Source organism: Dipodomys merriami, unplaced genomic scaffold (genome assembly GCF_024711535.1).
Source record: "Dipodomys merriami isolate MVZ:Mamm:240054 unplaced genomic scaffold, mDipMer1.0.p SCAF_614, whole genome shotgun sequence".
NCBI classification, from domain to species: domain Eukaryota; kingdom Metazoa; phylum Chordata; class Mammalia; order Rodentia; family Heteromyidae; genus Dipodomys; species Dipodomys merriami.
In genome coordinates, this window is record NW_027206196.1 from 160,547 (window position 1) to 179,421 (window position 18,875).

The 18,875-nt window shown below is 36.3% G+C and overlaps 1 long non-coding RNA gene and 1 other non-coding gene across 2 annotated transcripts in view; both read left to right on the forward strand.

The window, feature by feature from the left end:
• The window catches only part of LOC138814826 (uncharacterized), a 53,395-nt gene that overhangs the window by 10,479 nt on the left and 24,041 nt on the right, over window positions 1–18,875 (forward strand). The gene's annotated exons all lie outside the window — the stretch shown is intronic.
• On the forward strand, window positions 12,906–13,007 carry LOC138814831 (U6 spliceosomal RNA). Its single transcript, XR_011368104.1, has one exon. It is a non-coding gene; the product is annotated as a U6 spliceosomal RNA (small nuclear RNA).

Sequence of the window (18,875 nt, forward strand, 5' to 3'; positions counted from 1 at the left end):
TACTAATGCTCTTTGTAGCATTTCAGACAGGTTTAACAAATATTTTACTTGGTCTTTTGGCAAAGGAAAGATGATTTCAAATAAATCATGCCCTGATAGGATAAATACCAGTTGCCTGGCCTGTTGAATAATAACTGCCAACTGTTGTTCATAAGGCATAATATTTTTTGTAAATCTATGCCGTGTATAAATCCATTCTAATGGTAGCTCATTTTGTCTTATAATTCCTGTTGGGTATTTTCATGTATCTAAAATATATAAATTTATGAGTTGAATAAACGTTACTCGATGTAAAAACATTTTTTTTATTCTCTGTTCTACAAATTGTATTTCTCTTTCAGCTTCCTTAGTTAAAGTTCTTTTGCTATGTCAATCAGGCTCCCTTTGTAACATTGAAACAAATTATGTAATAGATAAGTAGGAATTCCTAAGGCTGGTAGCATGCAAATAATATTTCCTAGTAACTTTTGAAAATCATTTAATATATGTAATTGATCACGTCGTAAAGATATTTTTTGAGTTGTCACTGTTTGTCTACAAACAATATATCCTAAATATTTTACCACCGTATCTTTTTGTATTTTTTCAGGTGCTATTATTAATCAAAAATCTTTAAATATAAAGTGTAAACACTGTAACACCATTTCTAATTCTGTTATATTTGGTCCTCCAAACAAAATATCATCCATATAATGAAAAATATAAATGTGAGGCCATTTTTGTCTAACAGGTTTTAAGGCTTATCAACATATATCTGACACATAGTTGGAGAATTCATCATTCCTTGGGGCAACACCTCCCATTGGAAGCGCTGATGAGGGGTTTGATGATTTATTTGTGGTAAAGAAAAGGCAAATCTTTTACAATCTTTACATGTACAGGAATGGTTAAAAAAAAAAAGCAATCTTGTAAATCTATTACTATTATTGGCCAATTTTTAGGAAGCATGGCAGGCGACGGTATACCAGGTTGTAAAGCCCCCATAGGGTACATGGATGCCTTACCTCCTCATAAATCAGTCTGCAATCTTCATTTCCCTGACTTCTTTTTAATAACAAATATTGGAGAATTCCATGTTGACATAGAAGGCTCAATATGTCCTTTGGTTAACTGCACTGCAACTAATTGATGAGCTGTTTCTTATTTTTCTTTAGATATAGGACATTGTTCAATCCAAAGAAGTTCCTCAAATTTCCCTAATATCTTTATGGGCTCCATCTAAAAATGTTAAAATTGAATATAAGCTCCCCATTGTTCCAGTACATCTCTACCAATTATGTTAACTGGAACTTCCATAATATAAGTTTTAAGGATAGCTCTCTGTCCGTCTTCTGAGGTTATAGTAACATATGACACTGTTTGTCCTATAAAATTTACAGGAGTATTGCTAACTCCTTTAATATTACAGGGGATTATTTTATATAATAAATGATTAGGCCATTCATGAGTTTTAATAATTGTAATATCTGAGCCAGTATCTATTAGTCCTGTCAATATCTTTTCCTGAATATTAATCTTAATCTTAGGCTGCATTTTAGTAATATGAGTAGTCCAAAACACATTTTGTTGGTTAGTACTTTCAAATCCCCCAATGTGGAGTGTAAATGACTTTCCAATAGATATATATGATAATAACAAGATTTGAGCAATTCATTCTCCCTTTTTAAAGGAAATATGTGCAGCAGCTGACATTAAAAATTTTATTTCCCCAATATAGTCAGCATCAATAATTCCTAAATATATTAAAACTCCTTTTGCATTAAGACTGGATCTACAGGTCAATAGGCCAAATGTTCCTTCAGGTAAAGGCCCATAAATTCCAGTAGGATATTTTTGTGGCTTATCACCACCTTTCAAAATAAAATCTTTTAAGGCTGGTATGTCCACTGCGGTGCTGTGGGCTGTGGCAGGAAGAAGGGAAAAAATGGTTGGCTGCCCTCCATTATTAATCCTGGGCCCCGGGGCTGTCCCAATGGAGACTTTCCCTGCATAGGGTAAGCATCTTTTATAGGAATTCCTTTATTGTCTATTTTTGATCAAAACTCCCTTGCCCAGTGCTTCCATTTTTTACATTTAGGGCAAATTCCTGGTCCTCTCTTGTTAACGTCAGTAGCCTTTTTGACCCTATCCAAAACACTTTAGAGGGTTTTGTTTGCAAGCATGCCAGGTTAGTGGCCATAGATTTAGCAAATACCTGCATACACCTGGATTCAGATGTAACGTCTTTGCAGTCCCTTAAATATGTATTCACATCCCCAGATTCTTTAATACGCAATAGGGTCCGTCTACAGTCCTCATTAGCATTCTCATAAGCCAACATGTGTAGCAGTTGTTGCCCTGCAGCCTCTACCACAACAGTACATTCCAAGGTCAATTTCAATCGTGATAAAAATTCAACATAGGGTTGATTAGGTTTTTTAATTTCTTTAGTCCAAAAGCCATAATGCTCTCCTACTGGTCAAATCCTTTCCCATGCCTCAATACCAATGTCTCTTAACTCCTCATGGATCTCTTCAGGAGAGTTCACTTACATATGAGCATCCGCATATTGTTCTGTTCCACTTAACATGGGAAAGGTTATGATCTGCAGGTGTGGATTACTGCTCTGTGCATTTTGTTTAGCCCTTTTTGTACATAACTCAGTAAACCACATTTGCCATTGTAGGTATTTCAGTTTCTTAAGCAAGGCTCTACAAAGCATCTTCCAATCCTAGGGAGCAAAATTATTGTAATGTCAGGCAAGCCCATTAAGCAATTCCTTAACATAATGAGACTGAGGACTGTTAGGTTTTTAAAAAGAGGAAGCTGAGTAAGAACAGCACCACGAACGTGGTATTCAGGTAAGGGGTAGTTTTATTCAGTAGACCTGCTGGGACCAGGCAAGGTTGGAACTCCACGAGGCTGGGAAAAGCCTAGGAAAGAGAGAGCTGGGAAAGAGAGAGGAAAGAGAGAGAGGAGAGAGCTAGAAAAGAGCAGCAAGAGAGCAGAGAGCTAGAAAAGAGCGCGAGAGAGCAGAGAGCTAGAAAAGAGCAGCAAGAGAACAGAGAGCTAGAAAACAACAGTGAGAGAGCAGAGAGAGAGAGAGCAGATTGCTAGAAAAGAACAGTGAGAGAGCTAGAAAAGAGCAGAGAGCAGAGAGAGCTAGAAAACAGCAGCAAGAGAGCACCTCTGGGTCTGGGCTAGGCATTATCTAGGGTATGGGCGGAGAAAGGTGTGGCCACATCAAATTCAGATGTGATCTCAACGGATGCAGATGTGACCTCTTCCAGGAGTCCCAGTTGCATAGGTAATGCAGGTACTGGGTGGAGACTTTGCTGCGAGGAGGGTGGAGTCTGCTCACCATCCTGTAGCGGACCTTATATTCCAGCCTTTTAATAATCATAAAATAGGGCATGGATTCTCTCGGGCTACTTCCTGCTGACAAGGGGGCATCGACAATAGGGGTAAAAGACTGGAATTTGGTCCCCTCCCAGAGAAGGCAGTGAGCAGCAGTGGTACCTTGGTGGCATGAGTCCTTAGATGAAGCCTGGAGAAGTCTGATGAGCATTGAGAGGCTGGAAAAAAATACTCCAGAGCAAATAAATGGCAAGAGGAAGGACTTGGGGCTGAAAATGTAGAAATGTCCCTAGATACTTCTGACATCTGGCGACTAGGTAGAGAAGTCAGGTGACAAAGGCAAGAATATAAATTCCTGTTTAGTTAATAGGTAGACAGGTATAGACATTTGATGGGCAGGCTTCTTACTTCCACTGACCTCCTGGCTCTGGTAAATTTTGAAAGGGCAGGCACAAAGTAGCTGATGTGACATCTCCTCTTACTCCTCTCCATGTTCCCTTGTTCCCCAGACTGGCTGAGTCTAGGTGCTCATTGCTGGGATGGCTTGCCCAAGTTGGTATTCAAGGAGGCTTGAACACAAGGCCTGGGCACGGTCCATGAACACTTCTGCTCAAGGCTAGTGCTCTACCACTTTGAGTTACCTTAGTACTTCCAGTGTTTGGCTGCTTAGAAATAAGAATCTTGAGCCATGATTCCAGCCGGGCTCTTTGTAGGTTAGTTGGGAGATGGAGTCTTAGGGATTTTTCAGCCTGGGCTGACTTTGAACTGCAATCTATGCCACAAAAACCCTTTATTATTTTCAATTAAAGCAACAAGGAGATCAAGTAGAATAAGTAGAACTGACCTGGTTCTTATCAATAATTGACAGACAAATATTCTGAAATGACAAAACTCAGTAGATGTGATGAGAATTTCAGCACAGATATGCCCAGTATTTTAGAACCATGTAGTCAGTAGAATTCACAACACAAAACAAAAAGGCTTATCAAGAATTGCCAACAAATATTCTGAAATGACAAACCTCATTAGATGTGATGACAATTTTAGCACAGATATGCCCAGTATTTTAGAACCATGTAGTCAGTAGAATAAACAACACAAAACAAAAAAGGCAAAACTCAAAACCTAAAATTTTAACAACAATGTTTAGACATCTTTGCTAACAAAGGCACATCACATGGTTGAGCCTCAGTTACCAGGGCCTGTGAAGAGCGCAACTTGTTAGCAAGGCACCTTAGAATAGATGGATGGAATAGTAAGTTTGGTGGAAGGTTAAGGGCCATATAGGGCCAAACCCTAAAGTCACCATGTGGCCAAGATGGTGAACTCAAGATGGTGAATTTCTGAAAAAAAAAATGCAAAGACACCTTGAACAAATAGACCAAGACTACAATTGGCTAGCCTTTGAAAGAGAACCTAGAGGGGGTCGTTGGGACCCAGCCTGCGTCACACTCTTCAGGACACAAGCCAAAATGTAGAAAAAAGACAGCGAGAGATAGGGAAAGTTGGACATGAATGGCAGAGAGAGAACAGAGAGAGCCCAAAAGTAAACAGACTTCTGACCATTTACCATTGAAGTAGCAAAAACTGTCTACATCTGAGAATGGCATAAAAATGAGGCACTCTGGCTTTCCAGGGAGAGCAGGAGACATTTTAAAGGGGTTTCACGGCTCAAGCGTGATTCGCAGCACCCCATTAAAAGAGTAGGAGAGTCAGTCTGGTGAGTGAAGTAGAGCTGACGAGGCGGAAGCGGCGTCCCAACATTCCCCAGAGCCCTCTAGAGAGAGCAACAGAGAACCATAGAGTAGCTTCACTTACCAGAGTAGAGAAGTGGTGTGGACGTGGATTATGAAGGCCAGCAATGGTATCGATGAGCTCTGTCCGCAGCAGACAGTTGGGTTCACAAAAGGCCATCAGAATTGTGCGTATTCCTCAGAGCAAAAAGGGTAAAAACAAACAGAACAAGAAAAAAGACGAAAAAAAAAAACAGAGAAATCCCAGCAATCCTGAATTTAAGCCCTTTATCCGAGTCACGGCACCATTTATGTTAGGTTTTTAAAAAAAGGTAGCTGAGTAAGAAGAGCACCACACACGTGGTATTCAGGTAAGGGGTAGGTTTATTCAGTAAACCTGCTGGGAACAGGCAAGTTGGCACTCCACGTGGCTGGGGAAGGCCTAGGAAAGAGAGAGCTGGGAAAGAGAGAGGAAAGAAAGACAGGAAAGAGAGAGAAGAGAGAGTTAGAAAAGAGCAGCGAGAGAGCAGAGAGCTATAAAAGAGCTGGGAGAGAGCAGAGAGCTAGAAAAGAGCAGCAAGAGAGCAGAGGGAGCTAGAAAAGAACAGTGAGAAAGCAGCGAAAGAGAGCAGAGTGTTTGAAATGAACAGTGAGAGAGCTAGAAAAGAGCAGAGAGCAGAGAGAGCAAGAAAAGAGCAGCAAGAGAGCACCTCTGGGCTTGGGTTAGGCCTTATCTAGGGTATGGGCAGAGAAAGGTGTGGCCACATCAAATTCAGATGTGACCTCAGGGGATGCAGATGTGACCTCTTCCAGGTGTCCCAGTTGCCTAGGTAACGCAGGTACTGGGTGGAGACTTTGCTGCGAGGAGTGTGGAGTCTGCTGGCCATCCTGGAGTGGACCTTACACGGACCATACAACATTACTGCCTTCTTAAGTTTACCAATATCATCTACAGCAGCACCTTAATATCTGGCTGGTTGAGATATACCATTCATAGGGGGTCGTTGAATTACAGGATAAGAAAAAATAGGCATTTCATCATCAAAGTCACTGTCTGAGCCCTGTGTTTTGTGAGGGAATGATGCTGTAAAAATTGCATTGGCCAGTGAACGAGCTGAAGGCTGCTTTACTTTCAGTTTCTCAGGTTCTCCTTTCACTCTGCTAATTTCCAACCCCATATGTTGTAATTTTGATAATATCCATTCCATTTGCTCAGACATTTTGTTTACACTTTCAGTTTGTTCCTTTTCAGCCTTTTTTACCTCTTGTTTTTTCTCTGTGAACTGCAATGCATCCTTATCTATTGAGTCCTTAACCTCAGAGTCCAATTGTAAATCTACTATAAAAGGGGTGGCCTCTTTCTTTAAGTCTGCTTTTAATCTTTCCTCATTCAAAGCTTTAAAAAGGGTATGTAAAATAGCCCAAATGGACCAAAATCTAATAGGAATCTTTTCCCCTTCTCGAACAGCTCTTTCTACGTTATTCTTTACTCATTTCCAATTATCGACATCTAATGTTCCTTCATCGGGGAACCAAGGATTCCATTCCCTAACTACATTAATACAGATTTCTATGTCAGAAGAAGAAATATTTAGACCATAAGCAGCAAGTAAATGTTTAAGCATAGTTAAGTATGGAGTAGATTTAACTTGTCCCATCATCCTGTAATTAAAAGTACTTACCTGAATATCCCTTCCTGAATTCAACCATGAAGGGTCCCTGTTTGGGTGCCAATTGTAACGTCTAGTGCCTTGGGGTCCCTGAGTAAGTGTAACGAAATCACCAGGGCACTGGGGATGCAGAGTGCAAACAGCAATTGCCACTGCATGCTGTGCTTTGTTGTTAGTGGGTATTTAAAGACAAGCAAGCATGATCTTTGCCAAGATTTGGTCAGAAGACATTGACACAAAAATTTTAACAGATACATTTTTACTTGACCTATGAGACAATGCCTTGGTATATTATTAATTTGGGGGGGGGGTCTGGTCATGGGGCCTTAACTCTGGGCCTGGGTGCTGTCTCTCATCTCTTCAGCTCAAGGCTAGAGCTCTACCACTTGAGCGACATCACCACTTCTGGCTTTTTTCTTTTTGCTTATGTGGTGCTGAGGAATCGCACTCAGGGCCTCATGGATGCAAGGCAAGCACTCTACCACTTAGCCACCTTCTCAGCCCTGTCTTGGTATATTATTTATCAAAACTATTTTAGAATAAGCTCAAACCACTTTTCCAATCTCAGGAAAATGCTTGACCAGCTGTTCAACTATGCTTAAGCAAGCAGAAGAGCTACTTCCTCAGCTCCCAGGAGTCCATGACATGTGTTTTGAGATAGGGAGAGAACATTTTTCCTCTCTAGCCCGGCATACCAAGAGCTTTCCTAATACTTAAACACAGTCCTCAGATAATCCTGAGGCCGGAGCCTGCATCATTCTGCCCCTTCAACATAGACCCTGAGATTTCACAGTCTTGAACTGTAATCTTCCAAGCTTAGCATCCTGATTATCTTTGATAGTTAAAAAGTATAAATATAAGTAATATTTGCAAGAATTCCAGTGGAGGAAAAATGATGCAACCCAGTTAATAGTGGTGTTCTTTCCAGAACAAGGAGGGCATCACATTAGCAGAGATGCAGTGTATTTTCACAATGGAGATAAGCTATACTTGATGTGAATTAAGGGAATTTTGAGGTACACCCTACAAATTGGAAACTGGTGGGCTAGGATGACTTTATGACATAAATCTTGTGATTGATGGTCATGAAATAATAGCTTAATCTGATAAAAAACTGCTTACTCTTGAAGAATTAATTATAACATGCTTCATAGTTTTATCCCATATCAGAATGTGGCTCTTTTTCTGTTCACTTCTCAGTCTGTAACACCCCATTGGAAAATGAATCTATTGCAGAATTACATAACATGCAAACAGGTATATTTTGAGTCTCTCAGGTATGGAATGTTCAGAATTTTAAAATGAGTAGTTATTAGTCCTAGGAATTTTGAAGAACAAATACATTCTGTCCTCTTAACAACTTATTTACTTTTAAAAGTTATGGGTTTCCATAGAATGAAAATGTTTTCTGTGTTAGTATAAGAAAGTAGTAAATTTATTCTATTTTCAAAATATTGGCAAGTATATTGTGAAAAATTGTCTAGTTGGATATTCAAGTTGGTGATCCTGTGATAAAGAAGAGGTAATTAATTCAAATTAGATGCCAAATAATACTGATTTTTAAAAAGTTACTACATAAAGAATAATATTTACTATACCAAAACAGTGAAATTTTATTTCATCAGCTTATTTTTAATTTAATTTTATTATGAAAGTTATGTGCACTGGGGTTACAGCCATTGTAAGGTACTGAATACATAACTTTTCAAACTTGCTATCCCCTCTCTCATTTTTCTCACAAAAGTTGTAATGTACATTTCCAACTTATTGTGTTGTGTGAATTGCCATTGCATTGGTTTGCTCTTTGTCTTTGCCTCGCCATTTTTTTTGTTCCTCTTCCCTTCCCTAATTAAGGTAAATGTATACACAATACACAGGGTACGAAAATGAAACACAGCAGGGGATTAACCATAGGGGAAAATCTCAAAGAAAATAGAAATCACATAGTACATCAAAAACAACAACCGCAAATTAATATCTCTCTTTCCATATCTTGGAGGTCATTTTGCTCATCATCAGCTTATATGAACATATATATGCATAAAAAAGCCACTGGAAAACAGTAGTTTCATGGACACTATATCATGAAAACAACATGTTAACTTTTTTTGATGGTAAAGGTGGAATTAGGATTGTTGAATTCGCGATTCTGATAAAGGAATTTCAAAAAAGTTTTAAAATTTATGACAGGTAAATTTTAATTGTTCAAACTTTTTAGCAACATAGCCTATTAAGGACATTTAAAATTGTCTGGGAAAATAGGCTTTCATGCAAAGAAATCCTTGGAGACTTAGCTGGGAGGGAGCAATGTGGGTGAATATGGCTCATTTTCACACTAAACAAACAAGCCTCACAAACCTTGCTGTAAATCCTGTAGGTTCCCTTGAGAATTGTCCTTACCCAGGAAATATATTTTCACTGTGTGAAAACAAGGTTTTAGTGGAATTTAAATTCAAAGTTCTTAAAAAAAAAGACATCAAAATTTGTGAATTGACATTTAATTACCAAACAGTAATTCTCTCAAAAAGAAGGAAAGATGTAATTCAAAATCACATTATTAAAAGTATGAGAAAAGAGTAGTGGAGAAAGATGAGAAAAACCATAGAGGACTGTTATCTCTCCAGTGGTGTAATGGGTTCTTTATCTTGTTTCTTCCATTCTATTTTCGTCAGCTATGAAGAGTGTCTCAGGACTGGAGTAACCAGTTCAGACAAAGAATACTCACAGAATGGGGACGGGGAAAGTGGCTCAGTGGTAGAGCGCTTGCCTTGCATGCCTGAGGCCCTGGGTTCGATTCCTCAGCATCACATAGGCAAAAAGAAAACAGCCGGAAGTGGAGCTGTGACTCAAATGGTAGAGCGCTAGGCTTGAGATGAGTAGCTGAGGGACAGCGCCCAGGCCCAGAGTTCAGGCCCCACGACCGCCCCCCCCCCAAAAAAAAGAATACTCACAGAAGAAAATATTTTCAGTCGATGTAGGTGATTTATAACCTTTGACAGTCTATTCAAATCTGTTCAAAATTCTCCCCTACCCTAACCTGCCATCTTTGAACAGCTTTGTTTGCTTTTCCCAAGACTGCCCTTCATTAACTGCTTAAAATTTTGTGAGGTCATATAAATACTTTCTAGAGATTGCTGTTTGGTTGTGATTTTTGTGTGTTTTTGTTTGTAGTTGTGTTTTTAACTGAATTTCAAAAGGTTGCACAAGTGGGTTGGAATTAAATATGTCCACCTAATTGTCCAATGCTCCTGGATCAGAGGCAATACTTCTATCATTCTTAACCAACCCTTTCTCCAAGACTTATTTCAGATTTACCACTTCCTTTATTACATGTGTACATTGAGTATTCTAGCTGTACTTGCCCCTTGTTCCATTTTTCATTCATTTTATGTCTTTAATATTATTCCTTTCTGGTTTCAATATCCTGATAGTCATTCTGTTAAACTGTCAGTTAATAGTTTGAAAGGCTTATATACATTCCATGGAGTTTCAATCCTGCATATACTTGAACTGATGTCAGCTTATATTTCCATAATTCATTCATCTGCAATAACAATTTGTAAGACTGGAGACGTGAAGCACCTAGACATGATTTTATTCTCATCTTTTTGGAAGATTAATCTTTAGTCAACAAGAAAGTTTAAAAATCACTTAGAATTTATAGCTAGCTACCAGTTTTTATAAATGGCTTTGTACATTGGTGTGTGATTATTTTATTTTACATGGGATGATATTTTCTGCTACCTATAAGTTTTGGACAAAGAAGAAAACTAAATTTTATTACTGTAGAGTAATATGATAGAAATAGAAGACAAATTTTACGTTTATCACATATTTGATCAGTACCCATAATCAAGACTTAAAGTCATATTTCTTACTATGTTAGACAGATAGGGAAAATATGATAAGGCAACACATGATTGGGCAACTATTAGTAACTTTTTAAAGTGTGCATTCTTATGTGATGAAATTTACTTTATTATCCAATATTTGGGTTTGAATTATGGGAAGCTGATCTATTTTACACATTTCTGGAAGGCACCTACTGATCAACGCAAATGGTGGGAGATACTATTTCTACACTTTAATGAATGGTTGAACTTATTTGGCATTAGTGCTGAGTAAATAAATCAACTCTATTGTAACTTGATTCCTACACTTGAAAAACTTAATGTCACTGTCATTTACTTGTCAAGTGTTATTTTGGTGAATATGATTTTAAAAAGTTTATTTGAAAAGTTATATACTTTCAAGAGATTAAATGTAGGTTATCATTGGTTTGAGAATGACAACATTTTTATACTACAGAACCAAGATTTACTGAAGTACCAGTGTTTTGAAGTACTAAGGGTCTTCTCAATTAATGTTTTTCGAAATTATATTGGACCTCTAAGTCAAGTTTTCCTAGCCTTGGTAGAACAATTATGGATCTATCATTCCAGGAATTATTTTTTTGCCTACTTATGCTGGACTGCAATCTTTCATTCATCATTAAGAGAGGGGTATTAAAAATAATCTTGTGACATTTGGGATTTTGTTTACTCATATGGGCTGCTCATCTGTAAATTGAAAGTTTGAACTACATTACTTTCTCTCATATTTTGTGATCTCATCATTCATTTTAAGTTGCCTTACATTTCACAATTGCTTACTGCTAATTCCTGCAATGAATTGCGGCACTGAAATATCATAGGAAGTGAGAAATTGAGATGGGTCTTTAATTACTTTCTGTTAGCATGTTGCATGGGCCAAGAAGGTTTGCCCATGTTACCTGATGATGCAGATAACTGGGACCTGATATCCTCAGACCCGTGGGTACTGCAGAAGAATAATAGCTTTTAGGCATCATATCAGCAAAATTTGGGTATAATCAGTAAGAATGTTTCAGAAATATGGAGAAAAACACTTTGGGACTAGTGAGTTAACACAATATACACAGCAGCAGTGTAAAATCTCTTCTAGATTAGAGGAAAACAATACTGTTTTTTTTTACTATGTGAATTCAGAAGACCACGAACACTTAGAAGGTATCACAAGTTTATACCGAGGACATTGCATTGATACTTTTTATATTCTATTATATATTCTAAACCTAATTATTCATGTTTCAATCTATTTATGGGAATAAATTTCAATTTATTTGTCAAATTATCAATCAATTCTAGTAAGAGTCACTGTGTGAAATTTAAGATCAATACATATAAATATAAAATATATAAGTATATATATTATGAGAAATTGTTATTCATTGTTCTGTTGTGGTTAGGGTATCAAAGGCAACTCTGCTTTAAAGTATTATTCCATTATCTCTACCTCAGTTTTCAGTAGAGTTAGACCTAAAACTTTACCATTTGTAAATTTACAGCCTGGAGGCAAGAGGAAACACTTTGATTAAAACATAACCAATTTAAGCCTAATATCGAGGAGAAACATATGGACTTCTCTAGGAGGTATGGAAATATCTGGTGATAGAAAGTCAGTAGTGTAAGTTCCTGCCTTGTTGGATGGTAGACAGGCCAGGATATTAGGTAAACATGCATATGAACAATTTTTTCACATTCTTGGCTTTAGCTACTTTTAAAATGATAGGTATAATAAACAATTATATTTTGATAAAATACCTTCTATTCTGAATATTTCGGTCTGCAGTGTTCATCTCTCTATGAACCCTTGTAACTAAGATTAATTTTGTTCCAGTAAGAAAACTATGCTGTCAGGGTAAGATATTCTGGTTGGTCTGTTCCTACATGGAAGAAGGGTGAAGGGTAAGGAAGACATTTGTACCACTGAGACCTCATTTAGGAAATTTTAAGCTGCAGAAGTTTAGAAGTAGCTCTTATGCAAGGCTTACTTTGAATCCATTAGCTCCACAACGCTAACTCCGTTGATAAGTACTTGAAAAGCCATCACCTTTGGACTTAGCTATAAAGGCTTCAAAATATGATCAAATTTCAAATGAAAACGACAAAATAGTCATTGACAAAAAATTGCAAATGTGAGCAATCGACCAAACAATATAAGTTTTTCCCACTATATACAGAAATTTATAGAAATAAGATCAATAGCATATTTAGGAACAATAAAGGTTCCTTGTTACAAATAGGCAACCAAGGATATATGCCTGTATAAAGATTGCATCATTAACTACTTAAACTAAGAGGATACTCCATGCTTCAGCAGTCGGTCTACCCAAATTACAACAATACAGAGATTAACATGGCACTTGCACAAGGATGATATGAAAATGTGTGAAGTATTCCATATTTTTCATTCTTCAAATGCAAGAAATGAAAAACAGTTATTAAAAAGTTGATTACAAAAATCAAGTGTAACAAAACCTGTAATTCATAGAATTACAGGTTAGTTTGACATCAGTGTATTAAATCTTCACCTTCGAACGGCCCTTACATAGAATAACCTTTAAAAAACTTGAAATTAGATAACATTATCTTTTTATCCCAAAGAAATAAAATAATATAAGGACCTCGGGAAAAAAGGAATCTTAAACTTTTTCTATATAGAATGTAATCTGAAAGGACACATTTATTAATGAACCTTTATATTATAAAACAATATAGACTGCAAAGTATTATATCTAGAAGACAATGAAATAGATTATGAACTTTATAGAAACATAGATACTTTTTTCAGACAATCACCAGGATTATCTTTAATTTCTATACTATTCATTTCAACAGAAAAAATAAAATTAAAAATATTCCAAACTCTGCAGAAATCATTATAGATGCATACAAACAACTCTTAAATACATTTTGAGACCAAAGTCATGCAATTCACGTGGAAGAATACCATGGAATCCATAAATTTTTAAATTAAGATATTACTGTTGTTTTGTATTATGAAAATATTTTGTAGGGACAGAAAGGATGGACTGGCACTTTTGAAATTTAAGAAACTTAACCAAACCATTACTACATAGGAGTACAATTTGTACAGCCTTCCACTACTTCAAAAGTAGTGATACATACTTATCCTTTTGGCAATATCAGATGAGGTTTCTTCCAAGTTGTTTTTCAGATCCGGTTTGATATCATGATTCAACAGAAGGAGGTACAGCATATCTTTGCTATTTCAATTCCCAGCAACAAGATTCAAGGGGGTCAAGAGGACTTTAGTTTGGAGATTGGTATCTGCATCATGATGAAGTAAGAAAGAATCCATTCTGGTATTATTCCACATATAAGCACTGTGCAGGGTTGCCAAGCCATTCAGAATTATAGCATGAATATCTGCCTTGAGCTACCAACTCATGGACAATGTCTAAATGTCCACTTTAGGATTCCTGATGAAGAGGGGTATACTTACCTCATCTCTAGTGTTCATATGAGTGGCCTTTTTGAAAAATAGTCTCGGTACTGTAGTAAGCCGATTCATTTCGACATCCCAAAGAAGAAATTTGCATGGATTCTTCTCCATTATTTTCTTGCAATTGATACCTTTCTCACGTTTTCATCTTGTTCCTTGTCTTCATCAGAATTGCCTAACCAGAGACTTTGAGTACCAGTGGAAATGAAGTGTCCATGTATGTCCCCAATAGTTCAGGTTGGTTGTACTGGTCAGAAAAATCTGGTGAATTTTCTGCATATGTTAATCCACCATGATTTATTTTCTCTTTTTCCATTTTTACTATTTTAAATTATTCTAACTGGAGAGTAGTGAATTGATAGAGAGCAGAGGAAAGATTTTCCTCCGTATTCAAATGCACAGACTGAAAATGAGGACCAGTGCTGTCTTCATAGGCAGCTTATTCTAGAAAGGAGAAAATAGGAAACAATGCCTTCTATGTAAATGATTTGGAAAATACCAAGATATAGTGTAAGAGAACTTACTATTCAATATATGAGCTTTAAGTGCTTTCTAATAGATCCATTATTTACTGGTAACCAACCTTAGAAAAAAATGTATAGTGCAGTAGTAAAATAGAAGTCCTTTGTATGACTACCTAAATTCTTGTTTTTTTTTAAAGACACTTGTTTTCATCTAAAAAATAGGCCTATCTATTTTCTTCAGTTGATTTTGATGATTGAAGATGCTTAATGAGGAGTCCACATGTATTAGTAGTCCTTTGATATCAATTAAATTTCAGTTTTTCTTCTTGGATAATATAATGATCAAAGCAATAGGTCAGAATCAGCAAACAATAGTTCAGCATCATACTTTCAATGCAAATGGATCACCAGTAAGTAATCTTTGATACCATTTTCCACAAAGTTTTGTCACAGATACAATCTGCCTGTCTTTTCTAGCTGCTTTCCTAGCCTGGATCTCTTCTTTCATTGTGCAAGAAAAGTGTGATTCAACTGATTTCAGTCAGAATTGTTAATAGAATCATCAAGGATTTAGATTCTTTATTAAAAAAATTAGGTGTGGGGCCTGAACTCTGGGCTTGGGCACCGTCCTTGAGCTCTTCAAATCAAGGCAAGTGCTCTACCACTTGAGCCACAGAACCACTTCTGCGGTTCTGTTTATGTGGTGCTGATTTGGAAAATGGCAGAGCAGAAAGTGAAATGATGCAACCAAAAATATAAAAGCAAAATAAATTAGGATAATTATGGATCAACTTATTGTCTATGAGAATCATGAACGAGAGAGAGGAAGAGAGATACAGATGTTCAATGACCTAGCTGGCCAAAAAATCCATGCTTCTGATCCATTTACAAAGTAAAGAATTTTATTTTTTATTTGTTAAAAGAGATTGAAATAGAATTTATGTATTTATTGAAATTAGTAAATACATTTTAGTAGCCTACATAAAGAGACATAGCTTTGACCAAATTATAAATAAGAATCTTCATCCTTGGACTGGGTTGCTGGCTCAGTGGTAGAGTGCTTTACTTGCAACTTACTATAGTGCAGAGACTACTTTCAAAAAAGGCCAGTCATATGAATACTGAGGATGAGGATGAGTATACCCCTCTTCATCGGGAAGCCTAGAGTGGACACTTAGACATTGTCCATGAATTGGTAGCTCAAGGCAGATATTCACGCAATTACTGTGAATGTCTGGACACCCCTGCACAGTACTTATATGTGAAACATATTGCAACAGTACACACACACACACACACACACACACATACATACACACACATATACACACATACACACACATCATCAGATTTCTTCGTATGTATTTTTTGTGTATGGTCTTAAGAAGAAATTTACATTACTAACTTGAATTTCTGACAGAACAATATAATCACTATACAACTTGCTTCTATACTCTCAATATTAAATTGCTAAGTATGTGCAATATATAAGTATAGGAAAAAGTAGGAGCCACATTGGTGGCTCATGTCTTTATTCCAAGCTAATCAGAAAGACGAAATCTGATTATTGTGGTTTGAAACCAGACCAAGAAAAAAAGTCCATTAGATTCTGGTTTGAAAGTAACCAGCAAAAGCTAGAAATGGTACAAGCAATAAAATGATAGCCTTGAGAAAACTAAAACAAATAAAAAAAAACAAATTCTAGGACAGAGCTAGGCCCTGAGTTCAAGCTCTAGTATTAGTATTTAACTAATGAAGGAATGAATTAGTTTAATAATTACCTAAAATAAATTAAGTGGTCACAGGTGGCGGGGCAGATAAAATGTTACTACCATGGTGACTGGATTATGTATTATTTTGTAATAAGGCAAATTATCATTTTCCAAATCACTAATATTTTATTTGAACTTTTTTGTACAATAAACCCTGAATTTAGCATGTGTGTATATGTGTGTGTTCGTGCACACACATGTGTGTTTATGTGTGTGAGTTTGCTCTTGCAATATTGCTTGCCAATATGAACAGGGCGAGGCTGCAAAGAGCTGTGTTGCAATGTTTTTTATTTATAAGTGTTCTGTCCTGTCATTTCAGTAAATTTTATTTGTTAAGTAATAAAATCATCATAATCAAAGCATTTACAACATAAGTTAGATAAAAGAGATCATTTTTATTTCTTAATATATGTTAGGTAAAAATATACACATATAATTAGGTAGTAAGTTATTCTGTAAGATGACTGTACAAAATGTGTATTTGACTTCTTAAATTGGTTATATTTTTAAGAAATATTCATGGAGTGATTTTGACCGACTTGACCAAATAGGTATTACTCTCAGGGTATTTCTGTGAAACTCAAGGTGGATAAACTCTTTCCGGATTTCAGTTGAAAATAACTTTCTTTGTAAGACCTTATCTATTCACACCAAGATAATAAACCCCGTATTTTTAAGGTTTGAATATCCCATCATAATGACTGAAAATCAGTATTGTATCTATACTTGTTAGATATATATTTTTAAAAAAACAAAAACATGTGTTATCTCCAGATTGTGGATGCATTTGAAGTTGTTTTGTACATACAAAGCTTTCTTCATTAATAGTTCTTTTGTGGGAGTAACTATCACAACTTTAACAAATAAGGCTTTTCTAATATCTTTTCCAATATAAATAACACCCCAGAGAGAGGTTTTTTTTTTTTGTTTTTTTTTTTTTTGTTTTTTTTTTTTTGCCAGTTATGGGGCCTGAACTCGGCCTGGGCACTGTCCCTCAGCTCTTTAGCTCAAGGCGAGCACTCTACCACTAGAGCCACAGTGCCACTTCCAGCTTTTTCTGCTTATGTGGTGCTGAGGAATCGAACCCAGGGCCTCATGCATACAAGGCAAGCACTCTACCACTGAGCCACCTTCCCAGCCCCCCCAGAGAGAGTTTTGCAATTTCATAAAAACATATAAATGTTTTAGTAATATTTTAGTTCTTTGACTATACAGCTAAAGACATTTGTGAAATAAATATTGTTAAGATCTGAAAATGTAAGTGGCTATATTGGCTTTTTATGCATCATTTTATGTAAAGCCAGTTTTTATGAAACTAAAAGAAATAGAATAAAAGAATGTAAGTGAATTGGGTAACCTAATTATAAGTATAATTTTGTTTTCTATTAGCACAGTCCTTTGAATGTACATGATGCAGTTAAATTATTTTTGTGTCACTGTGCTTCAGTTATTTTTAGAATCTTTGTAGTTATGAGTGAATTTGTAGTATAAATAAAGGTCTTTTAATATGATTAGGATTAATCTTGTGTTTTGTGTTCTACTCCCATGAACATGAGTTATTTTCATTAGTCTTCAGTATCATAAGAAATTTTGAAAAAATTTGGTAGTATTGATGTCTTTATTTTGGGAGGGGAGGGGTCCGGTAGTGGGGCCTGAACTCAGGGCACTATCCCTCAGCTCTTTAGCTCAAGGCTAGCACTCTACCACTTTAGCCACAGCGTCATTTCCAGCTTTTTTCTTTTTGCTTGTGTGGTGCTAAGGAATCGAACCCAGGGCTTCATGCATATAAGGCAAGCGCTCTACCACTAAGCCACCTTCCAAGCCCTTCATTTCTTTTTAAACCAATAGTATTCACAAGTTGGAGAGTCTTTTAATTCATACTTAGGTCTTGGTGTCTATGATTTTTTATCCTCTCATTCCTAACATTAATGATAGGTCAGAATGCATTTTTGGGTATAGGAAAGGTAACATATTTATGTGGGGTCAAAGGTGATTTTTATATCAGTCTTGCTTTAACAGCATTTTAAAGTAGTAACTTTCTCTCAAAATGTTAGGTACAAAAAGCAATCAAAATACTTCGAATGGTAAACAACTTAGTTGAGCTGCAATGTGAAAATGATTGGTCCATAAGACCTGCAGTCTGTTTCCATCAGGAATTGGGGAGGTCATTCTTTCAGTAAGACAGTGTTAAACAGAAATATGGTCCCCAGGCATTGCAGTGTTGAGTAAAGGGATAAAATATGATTTTTACTATTTTGAGCTAGAAATCAAGAATGTAATACTTTAGCAGTTCCTTTCACCAAGGAGGTATGCATTGATTATTAACTTTGACTTTTCATATTACAGTTCCCTATTTTCTAACAAAGATAAAGTGAAATATTGTGAAACTGAAAACAATAATTCTGGGAAATTTTCCTAGAATTTGTAGACTAAGTGCTGATATTTTAGTCATAAAATAGAATGAGGTTAATTGATACAGTGGGACATGATCCTCAGGTTAACACTTACCATGTGTGCAATGTTGTACTAGTAACTCCAACTCTGAAGACTTCAATATTATTAACTGAGAATTAA